This window comes from Pan paniscus, chromosome 10 (genome assembly GCF_029289425.2).
Source record: "Pan paniscus chromosome 10, NHGRI_mPanPan1-v2.0_pri, whole genome shotgun sequence".
Classification (NCBI taxonomy): Eukaryota; Metazoa; Chordata; class Mammalia; order Primates; family Hominidae; genus Pan; species Pan paniscus.
The window spans coordinates 44,763,056-44,779,172 of record NC_073259.2 but is presented as its reverse complement, the minus strand read 5'-3'; the positions used below and the strand labels follow the sequence as shown (position 1 = coordinate 44,779,172).

General features: G+C 40.8%; 1 protein-coding gene across 3 annotated transcripts in view; it reads left to right on the top strand.

The window, feature by feature from the left end:
* SPATS2 (spermatogenesis associated serine rich 2) overlaps positions 1-16,117 on the top strand; it is a 161,065-nt gene that overhangs the window by 39,091 nt on the left and 105,857 nt on the right. The window contains exon 3 of one of the 3 annotated variants that reach the window (XM_055095685.2): positions 398-490. The exons of the other annotated variants lie outside the window; for them this stretch is intronic. The gene's annotated coding sequence lies outside the window, so the exon portion shown is untranslated. The remainder of the gene's footprint in view (positions 1-397; positions 491-16,117) is intronic. 3 annotated transcript variants of the gene reach the window in all.

Below are 16,117 nucleotides of genomic sequence, written 5' to 3'. Positions count from 1 at the left end.
GTGAAACCCTGTCTATACTAAAAATACAAAAATTAGCTAGTCATGATGGTGCATGCTGGTAATCCCAGCTACTTGGGAGGCTGAGGCAGGAGGATAGCTTGAATTCGGGAGGATACTGACATATATGTACAGTTGTTTGTATAATACCTATAGTAAATAATAAATAATCTTGGAATGCTAGATCTTTCTAGTTTTTGTAAACTTTTTTTTTTTTTTTTTTTTTTAAAGACAGGGTCTCTTGCTCTGTTACCTAGGCTGGAGTGCAGTAGTGCAATCACAGCTTACTGTAGCCTTGACCTCCCAAGCTCAAGTGGTCCTCCCACTTCAGCCTCCCCAGTAGCTGGGACCGCAGATGTGCACCACCATACCTGACTAATTTTTTTTTTACTTTTTGTAGAGATGGAGTCTCACTATGGTGCCTACTCTGATTTTGAACTCCTGGCTTCAAGCAATCCTCCCACCTTGGCCTTCCAAAGTGCTGGGATTACAGGTGTGAGCCACCACACCCAGCCTAGTTTTTGTCAGCTTTTTATGCTTTCTTTTCTGTTTACTCCTTTGTCAGCGGTCAGTGATAGCTGCTTTTCCCCCCCTATTTTAAATTTGCTACTTCTATCTTTTGGTGGATTCAGGAACTAGAACTATAACCCTATTAAAATTGTGTATAAAATAAGAGTTCCAAGATCAAGGCAGATTTGGTTAAAAAAAAAAAAGTAAGAATTCGTCTTGATACTATCACCTGTGAATGAAGTGAAAGTGAGGCGTTCTTATTCTTAAGGATTTTATAACACAGTTGGAGAGAGCAAACATATACTGGGAACAATCATAATGTAAAATAATATTAACACCAAACTTGTGTATCCCACTGGCCACTTAACATCTCTATGTGCATGTGTAATAGTGGATGTAATAGGCATCTCACACTTCATATGTGTCTCCACGCCTCTTTCATGGTCATCCCCATTTCAGTAAATAGACTATCCTTCCATTTACTTGGGACAAAAACCTTGGAATCATCCTTGATGCCTCTCTCTACATATCACATTTCATCTTGTTTTACTTTGAGAATACATACTGAATCTGACCACCCTCTCTACTGCTACCACTCAGATTCAAACTGCTGTCCTCTCTTTCCTGGATTGTTGCATTAGTCTTCTGATTGAGTTCTCTCTTTCTGTCCTTGTCTTTGTGTAGTCTTTTCTCAACAGACCTCCAGAATGATCCTCTTAAAATTAAGTCAAATGAGGTTGTCACTCCTTTGCTCAAGATCTTCCAGTGGTTTTCCATTTTAGAGTAAAAGCCAAAGTTGTGACAGTGGACTAAAAGGTTGTACAAAGTCTGGCTTCAGTTTACTCCTCTGGCCTGATTTCCTGTGACTCTCCACTGCTCACGTTTCTTTAGCCACAGCGGCATCCTTGCTGTTTTTCTAAGATGCCAGGTTGTTTCTTCTTCAGAACATTTGTGCTTGCTGTTACGTCTCCTAGAATGCTTTTCCTATGCAGGTAGCATGGCTTTTCCTCTTCCTTACTTCAGGGGTCAGGCTGAAATGTCACCATATTGGTGAGGCCCTGGCTCTCTATCGCCTTTACCCTGCTTCATTTTCTCTGTAGCACTTATCTGGATCTGATAGGCTCTGTGTGTATTTTATTTATTCAAATTTTAATTTTAAAAAATGTTTTATTGCTATCTCCCCATAGGCTAAGACAGGGGTTGCCAAGCCAAAAATGACCTACTGCCTCTTTGTAAATAAAGTTTAATTAAGACACAGCCATGCTCATTCATTAACATATTGTCAGTGCAGCTTTTGCACCGCCAACAGCAGAGCTGAGTATTGTGACAGACCGTATGTCCAGCAAAGCCTAAAATGTTTGTTGTGTGGCCCTTGACAGAGTTTGTGGACTCCTTGGCTAGCACAGTGTTTGACACAAAGCAGACGACTGATTGAATGAAAACAATGTCAGTGTTAAATGGTAGGTTACAGACTGTAAAATGCTATATGAGTTAATATCTAAAAAGTTATTAGTTATTAGACTTTAAAATCAAGGATAATTTGGGAATATGTCAGCCATAATACTTTGTTCAAGCTGAGGTTCTTGAATGTATTAGCCATTACTACCTGATAGCAGAGATATGCCCGCTTTTGGAAGGCCACACCTAAATTTGGAGATGATAGTATTCTTTTTTTTTTTTTTTTTTTGAGACAGAGTCTCACTCTTGTCACCCAGGCTGAAGTGCAATGGCACAATCTCGGCTCACTGCAACCTCCGTCTCCTGGGCTCCAGCGATTCTCCTGCCTCAGTCTCCCGAGTAGCTGGGATTACAAGCACCTACCACCATGCCCGGCTAATTTTTGTATTTTTAGTAGAGACAGGGTTTTGCCATGTTGGCCAGGCTGGTCTTGAAATCCTGACCTCAAGTGATTCGCCTGCCTTGGCCTCCCAAAGTGCTGAGATTACAGGCTTGAGCCACTGTGCCTGGCCTTTTTTTTTTTTTTTTTTTTTGAGACAGAGTCTTGCTCTGCCGCCCAGGCTGGAGTGCAGTGGTGCAATCTTGGCTCACTGCAATCTCCGCCTCCTGGCTTCAAGTGATTCTCCTGCCTCAGCCTCCCGAATAGCCAAGACTACAGGCACGCAACACCAGGCCCAGCTAATTTTTGTATTTTTAGTAGAGACGGGGTATCGCCATGTTGGCCAGGCTGGTCTCGAACTCCTGACCTCAGGTGATCCACCCACCTCGGCTTCCCAGAGTTCTGGGATTACAGGTGTAAGCCACCGCGCCTGGCCAAGAGATGATAGTATTCTAAAGGCACAAGATTCTTTTACATGTTATTTTCTGTAATAATGCTACAGAAAGTGTCCTAAATAATGAATAAATGGTAGTTGTTGGTTGCATCCTGTGAAAATCATGAACCTAAATGAATGCATACAGCTTTCAGTCAATTATGCTAAAGGTTGGACAGATGGAATAATAATAGTACATTTGACATTTGAATACATTTTTGGATTACAAATGAATTAACCTGATATTCCAGGTACTTCTAATGGTGTTTCAGGCAGCATCATAGAATCAAACTGCAAAAAACCAGCTGTGAAGAATCTGGGAAATGGTGCTGCTTCTGGCATCCTGTCTATCCAAATCTTATCTTTTTAAAAGCTGCATTTAGAGGATAAATAGTATCACCATCATGCAAAGTGGAGAGGTGGAGAATATTTTAGAAGTTTTTTTTGTTGTTGTTTTTTGTTTTGTTTTTTTGAGACAGAGTCTCGCTCTGTCACCCAGGCTGGAGTGCAGTGTCACGATCTCGGCTCACTGCAAGCTCCGCCTCCCGGGTTCACGCCATTCTCCTGCTTCAGCCTCCCGAGTAGTTGGGACTACAGGTGCCCACCACCATGCCCGGCTAATTTTTTGTATTTTTAGTAGAGATGGGGTTTCACTGTGTTAGCCAGGATGGTCTCAATCTCCTGACTGCCTCGGCCTCCCAAAGTGCTGGAATTACAGGCGTGAGCCACTGTGCCCAGCCTTTTTTTTTTCTCCCAGATGGAGTCTTCCCTGTGTCGCCCAGGCTGGAGTGCTGTGGCGCAATGTCAGCTAACTGCAATCTCCGCCTCTCAGGTTCAAGCGATTCTCCTGCCTCAGCCTCCCGAGTAGTTGGGATTACAGGCATGCTCCATGACACCCGGCTAATTTTTGTATTTTTAGTAGACATGGGGTTTCACCCTGTTGGCCAGGCTGCTCTTGAACTCCTGACATCTAGTGATCCACCTGCCTTGGCCTCCTAAAGTGGTAGGATTACAGGCATGACCCACCAGGCCCAGCCGTATCTTAATTTTAAAAGACCTTTACTGATAGCTGAGTTGAGTGTAGAGAAGGAATCTTAAATCTTCTTGTTGGAGTATATACTGTGTGTGTAGAAAACAAATATCATTTAAGCAAATGGTGAAGAATTGTAGAATCAGGGCTGGAAGAAGTTTTGTTCAATACATGTTTTTTTTGTTGTTGTTGTTTTTGAGATGGAGTCTCGCTCTGTCGCCCAGGCTGGAGTGCAATGGTGCAGTCTTGGCTCACTGCAGCCTCTGCCTCCCGGGCTCAAGCAATTCTCCTGCCTCAGCCTCCTGAGTAGCTGGGATTATAGGTGTGTGCCACCATGCCTGGCTAATTTTTGTATTTTTAGTAGAGACGGGGTTTCACCATGTTGGCCATGCTGGTCTCGAACTCCTGACCTCAAGTGATCTGCCCACCTTGGCCAAAGCACTGGTATTACAGGTGTGAGCCACCGTGCCCAGCCTGTTCTATACAATGTTTGATGGCTGCACACCATGTATCTGAAAAAAAGTTGAATATACCCTAGCCACTTTGTTAGGCACTGGGATGCAGAATGAGTAAGACAGAGAGGATCCTTGCCCACATCATACTTACTATCTAATTTTTCTCCCCAACTTCTACCTGACCTCATTTTGTGTTGTATAATGGAAACTAAAGCTTGAGAAATCAAGAAACTTGTCCAAAGTTACATAGCTAGTTACTGATAGACTGTAACTAGAGTGCAAGTTTCTTACATAAGAGATAAAAGCAGACCATCTATTCATTTATGCAAAGTTTTGAGTGCTCACTGATACGTTTATTCCTCTGTTAGATGCTGGGGAATATAGTGGTAAGCAAAACACCCATATCTCTTTGATGTAGAGCTTAAAAGGAATTTTTTTTTTTTTTTGGAAACCAGCATTTTCTCCACTATATTATATTTAGTTTATAATATTTTCTCTCATGGGAGGGTTAGGTGCTATCAAATATCTATTCTTTAATGTGACTGAGTTCAGTGAGTTTTAGTGTGTTCCTGACACTTTTAGTTTTATAGAAGAAGTTTTGAATGAGGAAGGAGGAATTAGGTAGTTGTGGGTTCTCTGTGGGAGGTGACATTTACTTATTTCAAAATTTGTATAGGGCCTAAACTTTTGCCCTGTGGGCAAGCGAAAACCTTTTCTCTCCCCTTGGATGGGATGACTCTGCTATCAGGAGCCAGAGCCCATACTGATATTTAAAATCAGCCACATTATGGGTTAAATAGATGTTTGCATGTTGACCTTCTCTTTCCTTTTAGTTTCCCATCTAATGTAGTAATAGAAAAGTTTATTGTTGTTAGCATACTCAGTCCTCTTGCCATGTAATGCCCTTGGTCATCTCAGGACACATCAAAGAGAACACACCAGCAAGAAGGCTCCCACCGGATGTGCCCCCTCAACTTGGACTTCCAAGCCTCCATAACTCAAATACTAGCTTATCTTGATGAATATGCATGTTTTACTGAGACTATGTGAAGAGACTTGATTGAAATGTGAAATGAAGCATTATGTGCCATAATCTACCACGAGTAAATAAATATTTTTGGTCCCCCCCAAAAAAGAAAAGCTTATTAAAATAGTTTTCTTCATAGAGTAGACTTGGGTATCTGCATGACTCAATATTCAAAGAATCATATCTAAAGCAGAATACATACTTTATTCTTTAAAATTTCTTCTCAAACTAATTAGGATTATATTTGATTTTTTCCTCTTGGTACTTGCTTAAAAAATCAAGCATTTGACAGTCTAGGAAAAAGTGAAAAAAGGTTAATTAAACCACTGCTAAATAATTTAGGATATGTCTAGTTGGAAGTGCTCACACAATGGAGAAAGTAATTTTTCTTTCAGAGGTAGGTTACCTTGACCTCAGGCCTCCTTGCTATTCTTCTTTCACAGTACCTTCTGCCATTCTGCTGGGGCCTATTAGTTCTTGGCTCAGCTGTTTTAGTTTCTCTACAGAAGTTGGGCTTAACCATGTTTATAATATGTGAAAATCAAATTCCATTTTTTTCTTCTAAGAGAGCTAGAACATTAAATTCCCTGCCAGTGATCTAAAACACATCGAATTGTATATCTTCAAATGCAAAAGGTTTATTTTTTCCAAACTTACAGGATTTAAAGATGACGAGGCCTTAGAAATAGTGGTTATTATATGTTAGTGATGATTATTTTAGTTCTGCAGATACAACTGCATTTTAAAACACTATAAATTAGTGTTATATTGCAGAGGAGATAGCATGACCATCAGTCTCAAATTACCTAATAATTTATTTTATTTTATTTTTGAGATGGATTCTCTCTCTGTCGCCTAGGCTGGAATGCAGTGGCACCGTCTTGGCTCACTGCAACCTCTGCCTCCTGGGTTCAAGCGATTTTCCTGCCTCAGCCTCCCGAGTAGCTGGGATTATAGGTATGCGCCACCATGCCCAGCTAATTTTTGTGTTTTTAGTAGAGGCAGGGTTTCACCATGTTGGCCAGGCTGGTCTTAAACTCCTGACTCCTGACCTCAGGTGATCGGCCTGCCTTGGCCTCCCAAAGTGCTGGGATTACAGGCGTGAGCTACTGTGCCCGGTTAAATTACCTAATAATTTAAAAAATAATTGTAAAATAAATGTTAGTAGGCAGTAAACCATTGATTATCTGTGTGTGTAAATAATTAGAAGTTGTTTCAGGTTGGGCATGGTGGCTCATTCCTGTAATCCCAGCACTTTGGGAGGCTGAGGTAGGAGGATCGCTTGAAGCCAGGAGTTTGAGACTTCAGTGAGCCATGATCACAACACACTGTACTACTACAGCCTGGGCAACAGAGTGAGACGCTCATTCTAAAAAAAAAAAAATTCAAATAGTATTTGAAGTTAGATAATAATATTTAAAGTTAGATTGAAATAATATTTAAAGTTAGATTGGCATAAATCTTGAAACTTCTAATGATTTTGTCACATTGTAATTGGATAAATGTTAAAACAATTATAAAAATATCTTTTGCCATGGTCAAATTAAACATTTCAGCTGGGGAAAGAAGAAGGAACTGAGTAAGCATAAAGCTAGTATTTGATGTTAATTGATTGGTAATATAGAAAGGCAGGCTAAGTTTGAACTTCCCGAGTCTTAGGCTGGGGTCTCCAGACACGTTGTTAAACAGTTGTTTTGTTCCTTAGTAAGGAACAAAACAACTCCAAACTTAGTGCATAAAACCCTCATGGTTTTGGGGGTTGACTGGGCTCAGCTAAGTGGTTCTTGCTCAAGTTCTGTCATGTAGTTGTAGTCAGATGGTGACTGAGCCTAGAGATATGTTGATGGCTTCCTTCTGTACTTACATATCTGACAGGAGCAGGGAAGTTCAAATAGGCAGGGGATGGAACAGCTATGGCGCCTTGGACATCTCTCTCTATTTTCGTGTAGTCACTCCAGCATAGGGACTTTATGGTAGCCAGACTACTGTAACTTTTTAATTTTAATTTAATTTTATTTTTTTTCCCCATAGAGACAGGGTCTTGCTGTGTAGCTCAGGCTGTCCTGGAACTCCTGGGTTCAAGTGATCCTCCTGCCTCAGCCTCTCAAAGTACTGGGATTATAGGTGTGAGCCACCCTATCTTGCCAACATGTCATATTCCAAGGGTACTTCAGTCTGCTCTCTGGTCACAAATTATTTTCATTCCTCCCACTTACAGAATACACTCACCCCTTCTCAAGGCCCCCAGAATCTCGCCTAATACATTTCAGCATTAGTCTCAGGTTTGAGGTCCAGGATCTTGCTTTCTAAATCAGATCCAGGTATAAATAAGGCTACTCAGATATGGTTCCTTGGGTGTAGCTCTTTGACTACCATTGCTTTCACTCTGAAGACCTGTGAACTAAACAGACAGGGCATCTCCCCCCATTCCCAGCCTACCCAGTATGCAACATTGGACAGGCAGAAGATAACCACTGTATTCACTCCTGTTCAAAAATACAGAAAAATGGGAGGAACACAGTCATGGGTCCACAGCAATTCTGAAATCCAAGCAGGCATGTATTACCAGTTCTGTAACATTATTGGAGGGATCAGCCCTACTGCCTAGGAATGATCCTCCATAGCTCTTGGTCTGCCTTTTGAATTCTTCCTTTTCCATAAAATGTACTGTGTTGCAATAGAGTACTTTTCTTGGCTTCTTTCCTGCCTATAGAAGTTTGGGTGTCCAGAAGCCTCTTTTCGTTTTGTATGGTCTCTGTCCCTTTTAGTCCAAGATGACAGTGTTTCTGAACATAAAATTCTCTTTAAAACTTAGTAGATTTTCTGTGACTCTTCTGGGAAGGGAGTTTTAATGTATTAGATAAAAGCCACACTTGCACATTGATAGAACATATAGAGCTTAGGTTTCCTATATGGCTTTTGTGGGACAACACCTTTAGAATTCTTAGAAGGCCTTTTGTTTGAAACAATCTATGAGGTACCACCTTAAATGTCTTTGACATCTGAACTAGGAGTAGGCAAAGGCCATCGAACTAAGACTTGTTTTTATATTTTCAAAGGGTTAAAAAAAAAATTCAACAGAGACTGTATATGGCCCTCAGCCTAAAATATTTATCTGGTCCTTTGCAGAAAATGTTTGCTGACTCTTGGTCTAAATAAAGTTTTAATCTTCATGCCAATTTTCCCTGGTCTGCTTTGGATTTGATCTTTGCCCAGAAGGCTTTTTTATTTTTTTATTTTTTTGAGACAGGTTCTTGCTCTGTCTCAAAGGCTGGAGTGCAGTGGTGTGATCATAGCTCACTGCAGCCTTGAACTCCTTAGCTCATGACCCTCCCACCTCAGCCTCCTGAGTAGCCAGGACTATAGGCAGGCACATGCCTGGCTAATTTTTAAATTTTTGGTAGAGACAGAGTCTCACTATGTTGCCCAGGCTGGTCTTGAACTCCTGGCCTCAAGCGATCCTCCTACCTTGGCCCCACAAAGTGCTGGGATTTTAGGCATGAGCCACTGTGCCTAGCCCAGGGAGCATTTCTTTCTTTTTCTTTTTTCTTTTTCTTTTTCTTTCTTTTTTTTTTTTGAGACAGAGTTTAACTCATGTTGCCCAGGCTGGAGTGCAGTGGCGGGATCTCGGCTCACTGCAACCTCTGCCTCCCGCATTCAAGCGATTCTCCTGCCTCAGCCTCCCAAGTAGAGGCATGTGCCACCACGCCCAGCTAATTTTTGTATTTTTTTAGTAGAGATGGGGGTTTCACCATATTGGGCAGGCTGGTCTCGAACTCCTGACCACCTGATCTGCCCCCCTCAGCCTCCCAAAGTGCTGGGATTACAGGCTAATTTTGTATTTTTAGCAGAGATGGGGTTTCACCATATTGGTCAGGCTGGTCTCAAACTCCTGACCTCAGGTGATCCACCCACCTCGGCCTCCCAAAGTGCTGGGATTACAGGCATGAGTCACTGTGCCTGGTCTGGGACATTTCTTAATTTGAGAAATGTTTGCTATATGGGAAGGCTGGGAATAAGAAACAGTTTAATTTTTGGACCTAGCAACTCATTGCTCCTTATATTCTATATACTGCTTGGAAATTGTATAATTTCTTCTGGAGCTTATCTCTCTCTATCTGTACTTTCTTATACACAGCTAAAAGAAACCAGTTGATACTTGATATTCTACCTGGAAATCTCCTTATCTAGTCTGTCAGTTCATTAATTATATTTTCTGTTTTTCACATTACTGCAGATGACAGCTTTGCTAAAGTTTTCTGTGGTTACCCAATAAAATTCTTCAGCTTCCGATAACGCTTTTTGCATTTACTTTTAAGCCAGGGGCCTGCAACCTTTTTCTGTAAAGGGCCAGATAGTAAATATTTTAGGCTTTTTGGGCCATATGATCTCTGGCATACTTAGACAATATGTAAACTAATAGGTATGGCTGTGTTCCAATAAAACTTTATTTACAAAAACAGGCAGCAGGTTGAATTTCACCTACAGACTGTAGTTTGCTCATCTCTGTTTTAAGTCTTTACGACAGCCTCCTTGAGGCCTTTGTTAACATTTTTCTTAAGACCCTGCAGGCCTTGGCTTACACTCTCAAGGCCCTTTTTGCTTTCCTTTGCTGCTCAGTGTTAAGACCAAACATTTTACTTTTTTTTTTTTTTTTTTTTTTAATGGCAGAACAAAAAAATCTACTCCCTGTACCAAAATCGGTTTTGGTTATCTATTGCTGTGTTAACACACATCCCAAATTTAGCAGTGTAAAACTCCGTTTTATCTATTATGGTTCTGATGTTTGGGCTTGGCTAGGCAGATCTTTTTTAGGGTTTCTCTTGAAGGTGCAGTCAGGTCATAGCTGGGGTTGGAATCACTTAGAAGCCTTCCTCACCAGCGTCTCTTATGCAGTTGGAGATAGATGGTAGCTGGGCCTGGAGTCATTATCTCAGAGGGTTCCTCATTCATATGAGGTGGCTGGGCTGGGAAGCCTTAACAGCTGGTGTTTCCAGACATCTCTCTAACCCTGTGAGGCTTACTGGGTATCTTATATGGTGACTTGGACTTTGAAGTTGCCTGAGAGAGCACCTGGCCGAAGTTTTATCACCTTTTTATTTTATTTTATTTTATTTTATTTTGAGATGGAGTCTCGTTCAGTCGCCCAGGCTGGAGTGCAGTGGCTTGATCTCAGCTCACTGCAACCTCCGCCTCCTGGGTTCAAGCAGTTCTCCTGCCTCAGCCTCCCACTGGGATTACAGGCACCCATGACCACGCCCGACTAATTTTTTTGAATTTTTAGTAGAGGTGGGGTTTCACCATGTTGGCCAGGCTGGTCACGAACCCCTGACCTCAAATGATTTGCCCACCTCAGCTTCCCAAAGTGTTGGGATTACAGGTGTGAGCCACTGTGCCTGGCCTTTATCACCTTTATGACCTAGCTTCTGAGGTTGCTCAGTGCCCCTTCTGTTGCATTCCCTTCATGGGGAGAAGAATGAGACTCTACCTTCTGATGGGAGAAGGATGAAAGAATTTGCAAACATATTTTAAAACACCAGACACCCCACATATATACCTATCAACAAGTTTTGGAAGCTAGACAACGTGTCAGGCTTTTCTCTTCCCTTTTTCACTAGGCAGGGAGATGAAAGATGGCCTCTCTTCTTTTAAATGTTCAAGAACTGGTTTGTCAAGAGCTGTGGAAGAAGACTTGCCAGTAATGAAAACCTCTTTTCTTCAGTAGGGACAGGACCTGGGAACTTTGGACTGACATTTGATTTCCTCTCTTTTCCTTTTGTATCAGAGTAGGCTTAATGATGCTTCTCTCTCAAAAGAGGAAACAAAAAGAAATTAAAATCTCTGTATTAAAATTTTTACCATTTAAGGATTAGCTTGAATCCATAAGTAACATCTTTGCAAGGGTTAAAGAATATATGTGCCTGTTTGTCATTCACACTTTCAGTTGAATTAGTTTAGCTAGCTTTCTTAATTCTTGTAGGGATACTCCTAAGGGAAATTTTGAAAAGGGGTTAGGTGATGGAGATAATTTAGAATGTAGAGACTGTAAAGCAGGTTAGAAGAGTCTTTGAACAGCATTAGGGCACTGTCTGTAGAACTACTCTACTGCCTGACCCTGTCTGATAAGGCTTTGCTCACCTTATGTAGTGATCTGGCTCTGGAGGTAAAATATTCAGAAAAGGTGATTTATGATATGTGTTTGTAGAGGCTATTGTGTTTTGTGTTGTTTCCATTTTGTTTTCTTCTTCCTGTTTTGCTGTTTCTTTATCTTTCTGGGTTTGTACATCTTGAGAGATTCAACCCATCTTCTCTGATGGCCTAAAAGAAGACAATAGCCTAGCAAATAGAAAGTTGTTGCAGAAATAGCTGTCTGCCATATTACAACACTTCTGGGAAGAAGAAATGCCTGAATGTAATCATTAACCTGTTTTATTTTTCTTGGTATCCAGATCTGTACATTGTTGAATTTGGGGTAGAGGGAAAAAGTGTATTAGCATGTATGTGTTTATGTATTTAGAGACCACGTCTTGTTCTGTTGCCCAGGCAGTAGTGCAGTGGCATGATTTTTGGCTCACTGCAACCTCCACCTCCCGGCTTATGCCATCCTCCCACTTCAGCCTCCTGAGTAGCTGAGACTACAGGCGCATGCCACCATGCCGGGCTAATTTTTATGTTTTTTTTGTAGAGGTGGGGTTTCACTGTGTAGCTTTCATTTTAAATGACTGTTTTTTTTTTGTTTTTTTTTTTTTTTGAGGCAGGGTCTCACTCTGTTGCATAGGCCAGAGTGCAGTGGTGCAATCATGGCTCACTGCAGCCTCAACTTCCTGCACTCAAGGGATCCTCCTGCCTCAGCCTCCTGAGTAGCTAGGACTACAGGTGTGTGCCACCATGCCTGGCTAATTTTTAATTTTAATTTAATTTAATTTTATTTTTTTGAGACAGAGTTCTGCTCTTGTCACCCAGGCTGGAGTGCAATGGCGTGATCTCGGCTGACTGCAATCGCCGCCTCCCAGGTTCAAGGGATTCTCTGGTCTTAGCCTCCCTAGTAGCTGGGATTACAGGTGCCTGCCACCACGCCCAGCTAATGTTTGTATTTTTAGTAGAGACGGGGTTTCGCCATGTTGGGCAGGCTGGTCTCAAACTCCTGACCTCAGGTTATCCGCCTCCCTCAGCCTGCCAAAAGTGCTGGGATTGCAGGCATGAGCCACCACACCTGGCCTAATTTTTTATTTTTATTTTTTGTAGAGACAGGTCTCACTATGTTGCCCAGGCTGGTCTTAAAACTCCTGGCCTCAAGTGATCCATCTACCTCAGCCTCCCAAAGTGTTGGGATTACAGATGTGAGCCACTGTGGCCAGCCGACTAAACTACTTTTACTTGGTATTTGAAAAATACTTTTACAAAGCTTTGGTAGAATTCCTGCAAACACATGCTAATTTGTAGTGCTATAAGAACCATGAGAAGAATCAGAAAACAAAGTTTTGAAATGAGTTACATTATAGGAAGGCAGACAATAGGTACTTTCAGATCTTGAACTAGTGTAAATCAGAAGACTTCACTACAGTTCCTTAACTTCAGTTGTAATTTGGCAGAAGTTTTGGGATTAACATTCTATACCTTTTCATTTGTCTTGTTTGTTTTATCTGCATTCTTTTTCCCTCCACCTGACACATAGTCCTGTTCCCCTCCCAAGGTTCCTGAGTGGTTTGGAGGGAGTAGGGGTGGGGAGAAGAAAGAGTTAACTTTTTATGCTTTTAAGTCTCCTAGTATTACTTAACTAATTTCAGCTAAATGAAAACTTATCTTTTAGAATATTTAATGCATGATATGCTGCATGCATTATGCATTCATTTTAAGACTTATAGTATAGTAGCATGGATTTATGAATGACATGGATAGCAAATTATTTCCAATCTAAATTGCTCTGTTCATTTTTGGGCAAAATAATTACTTGCTAAAGCAATATTTTTCTGACATGTTACAAGCCTGGGAGTGGTTTGGAAGGCTTTGAATGAATGCTAAGTATAAAGATTTTTGGTACAACTTGATTTTACTGCTTCTTTCCAGAGACTGCCAGTGGATTAGTTTGATCCTATGTGAGGAAAAAAGCTGCTTTGTGAAACCAGTAATTCCATAGAGACTAGTGGTATTAGAGATATTTTTAAATTTGGGGCTTAGCCAGAAGATCTGAGCATTGATATACCCTTTCCTTTCTGTATTAATGAATTTAAAATATGTTGTTGATTTAATGTTTAGTTTGTACATTGATTTCTGGTTTGGGCTTCTTTAAACTTTGTGTGAATATTAGAATCCAGTGAGTTTGTTAAAAAATATTTGCTTATTCTATCCTTTCATATGACATATACTAGTAGAAGACAGCTATTATTTTGAAAGCAGCAGATATATTTAACATTCTTATGATTGTACAGATGTGGACTGGCATGAGTATTTTGGATCAGAAAAGGCATTTGTCAAATGTAGATTTTTAGTTCATTATGAAAACATACTGTCTGTTTTATTGGTGCAATTAACAAAAGTAGTTCAGAGAAAAGATTCAAAGCATTTCTGAAATCATGAAGCTTCTGTTCTTGAGACAGTCCTTTATTTACGCTATGCATCAAGGAAAAGCAGCTGGAAATACCATTTCAAACAATTCTTTTGTGAGTTATGGACTCTTTGATGAATGACCAACTTCAACAATGGCTATGCTTCTTAGAGTCCTAAAATTTTGGAACTGAGAAGAGACAAGGCACAAGTTTTGTTTGGTCTTCCTTAAACACGTAGATGGGTAGAAAAGGATGTTTCTTTCCCTTGAGCTTTGAGCTTTTGCATTAAAATTTTTTTATTTTCCAGGTTATCTACCACATGTTATATTTATTGTTAAGGGATAAAAAAACAGGCAAAAATCTTGATTTTCATACAAGTATAAAGTGAGGCCTGGGTACAGTGGCTCACGCCTGTAATCCCAGCAATTTGGGAGGCCGAGGCCGGCAGACCACCTGAGGTGAGGAGTTTGAGACAAGCCTGGCCAACATGGGGAAACCCCATTTCTCCTAAAAATACAAAAATTAGCCAGGCATGGTGGCATGCACCTGTAGTCTCAGCTACTTGGGAGGCTGAGGCAGGAGAATCGCTTGAACCTGGGAGGCGGAGGTTGCAGTGAGCCACTGCACTCCAGCCTCGGTGACGGGGCAAGACCCCATCTCAAAAAATAAAAATAAAAATAAATAAATAAAATGAACACATGTAAAAGATGTTATTTAATATATTAATTAAAGAACCAGTAAGAAGTTAAAATGGTTCAAAGGACAATTCAAAGTACCACACATACATAGGATCAAGAATGCTTAACATTTGGTAGGCGCGGTGGCTCACACCCATAATCCTAACACTTGGGAGGCCGAAGTGAAATGATCACTTGAGGCCAGGAGTTCAGGATCAGCCTAGTGAAACTCTGTCTCTACAAAGAAATAATAATTAAAAACAAAATTAGCCAGGTGCATTCTTGTAGTCCCAGCTACTCCGGAGGCTGAGATGGGAGGATTACTTGAACTCAGGAATTAAAAGCTGCAGCAAGCTGTAATTGTACCACTGCACACAAGCCTGGGCCACAGAATGAGACCCTGACTCAAAAGGAAAAAAGAATGCTTGAAATTAATTTACAGACCAATCCAAAACTGGCTTCTTCCACCAGGAAAAATTGTTGCCCCTTACACTGGATAGAATTTATTTGCACGTGTATACGTAAAAATTCTTTGCGTTGGCCGGGTGCGGTGGCTAACGCCTATAATCCCAGCACTTTGGGAGGCCGAGGCGGGCGGATCATGAGGTCAGGAGTTCAAGACCAGCCTGGCCAACATAGCAAAAGCCCGTCTCTACTAAAAATACAAAAATTAGCTGGGCATGGTGGCGCACGCCTGTAATCCCAGCTACATGGGAGGCTGAGGCAGGAGAATCTCTTGAACCTGGGAGGCAGAGGTTGTGGTGAGTGGAGATCACACCACTCACTCCATCCTGGGCAACAGAGCAAGACTTTGTCTCAAAAAAAAAAAAAAAAAAAAAAAAAAAACAACCTTTGCACTGCTACCACTTATCTACAATTTACAGTTGTAAAATAGCTCAAAGACCATGAGCAATACAAATCCCATAGAATCAGATAACTAGGAAGGGTACACATTATGCAATGCCTAGTTTCCATCGAAGATGCCTAATTCTGGTCCATTTTAAAGTCTAAAAGGTTTTCCCCTACATCATAAAAAGGTGAAGTAAACAGATCTGTGTTATGATTTTTGACAATAATTCAGTGTCTGTTAGTTTTAGGGCCTATTCATTTAAATAAAGTCAGTTTTGAAAACAAAGAAAAGTTACTCTTAGGTGGATATTTTCTGATATTTTGATTGACATTAGATACTTCCTCAGATTAGTGTTGAATTTGGACTATGTACAGCTACCTAAACTGTAGCTTCAAATATTTGGGTAGCAAGTCCTGTAAGCCTATCCAGTGCCTAATATTTTGTAGGTGTTCATTTTTGTAAAGAACAATAATGATAATTGGAAGGGAGGTAAAACTCTTCTGCCCTATATTAGTCCTTAAATGTACATATAAATTCGTTGCAATTCAGGCAACTTCCTAATGTTAAATGCTTTTTACCTGGGTGGTTGAACTCAGGGAGCAGAGGGCACAGAGTTGGCATTATCTGCTCTAATTTCATGCTGTGTGATTTTAACTGGGCCTTTGCTGCTTTATGATCTTTTTATTCATCTCATATTTATTCTCTAGCACATTCCTGATGTTGATATAGCAGAAAGAAATATAATTTGTAGTTTC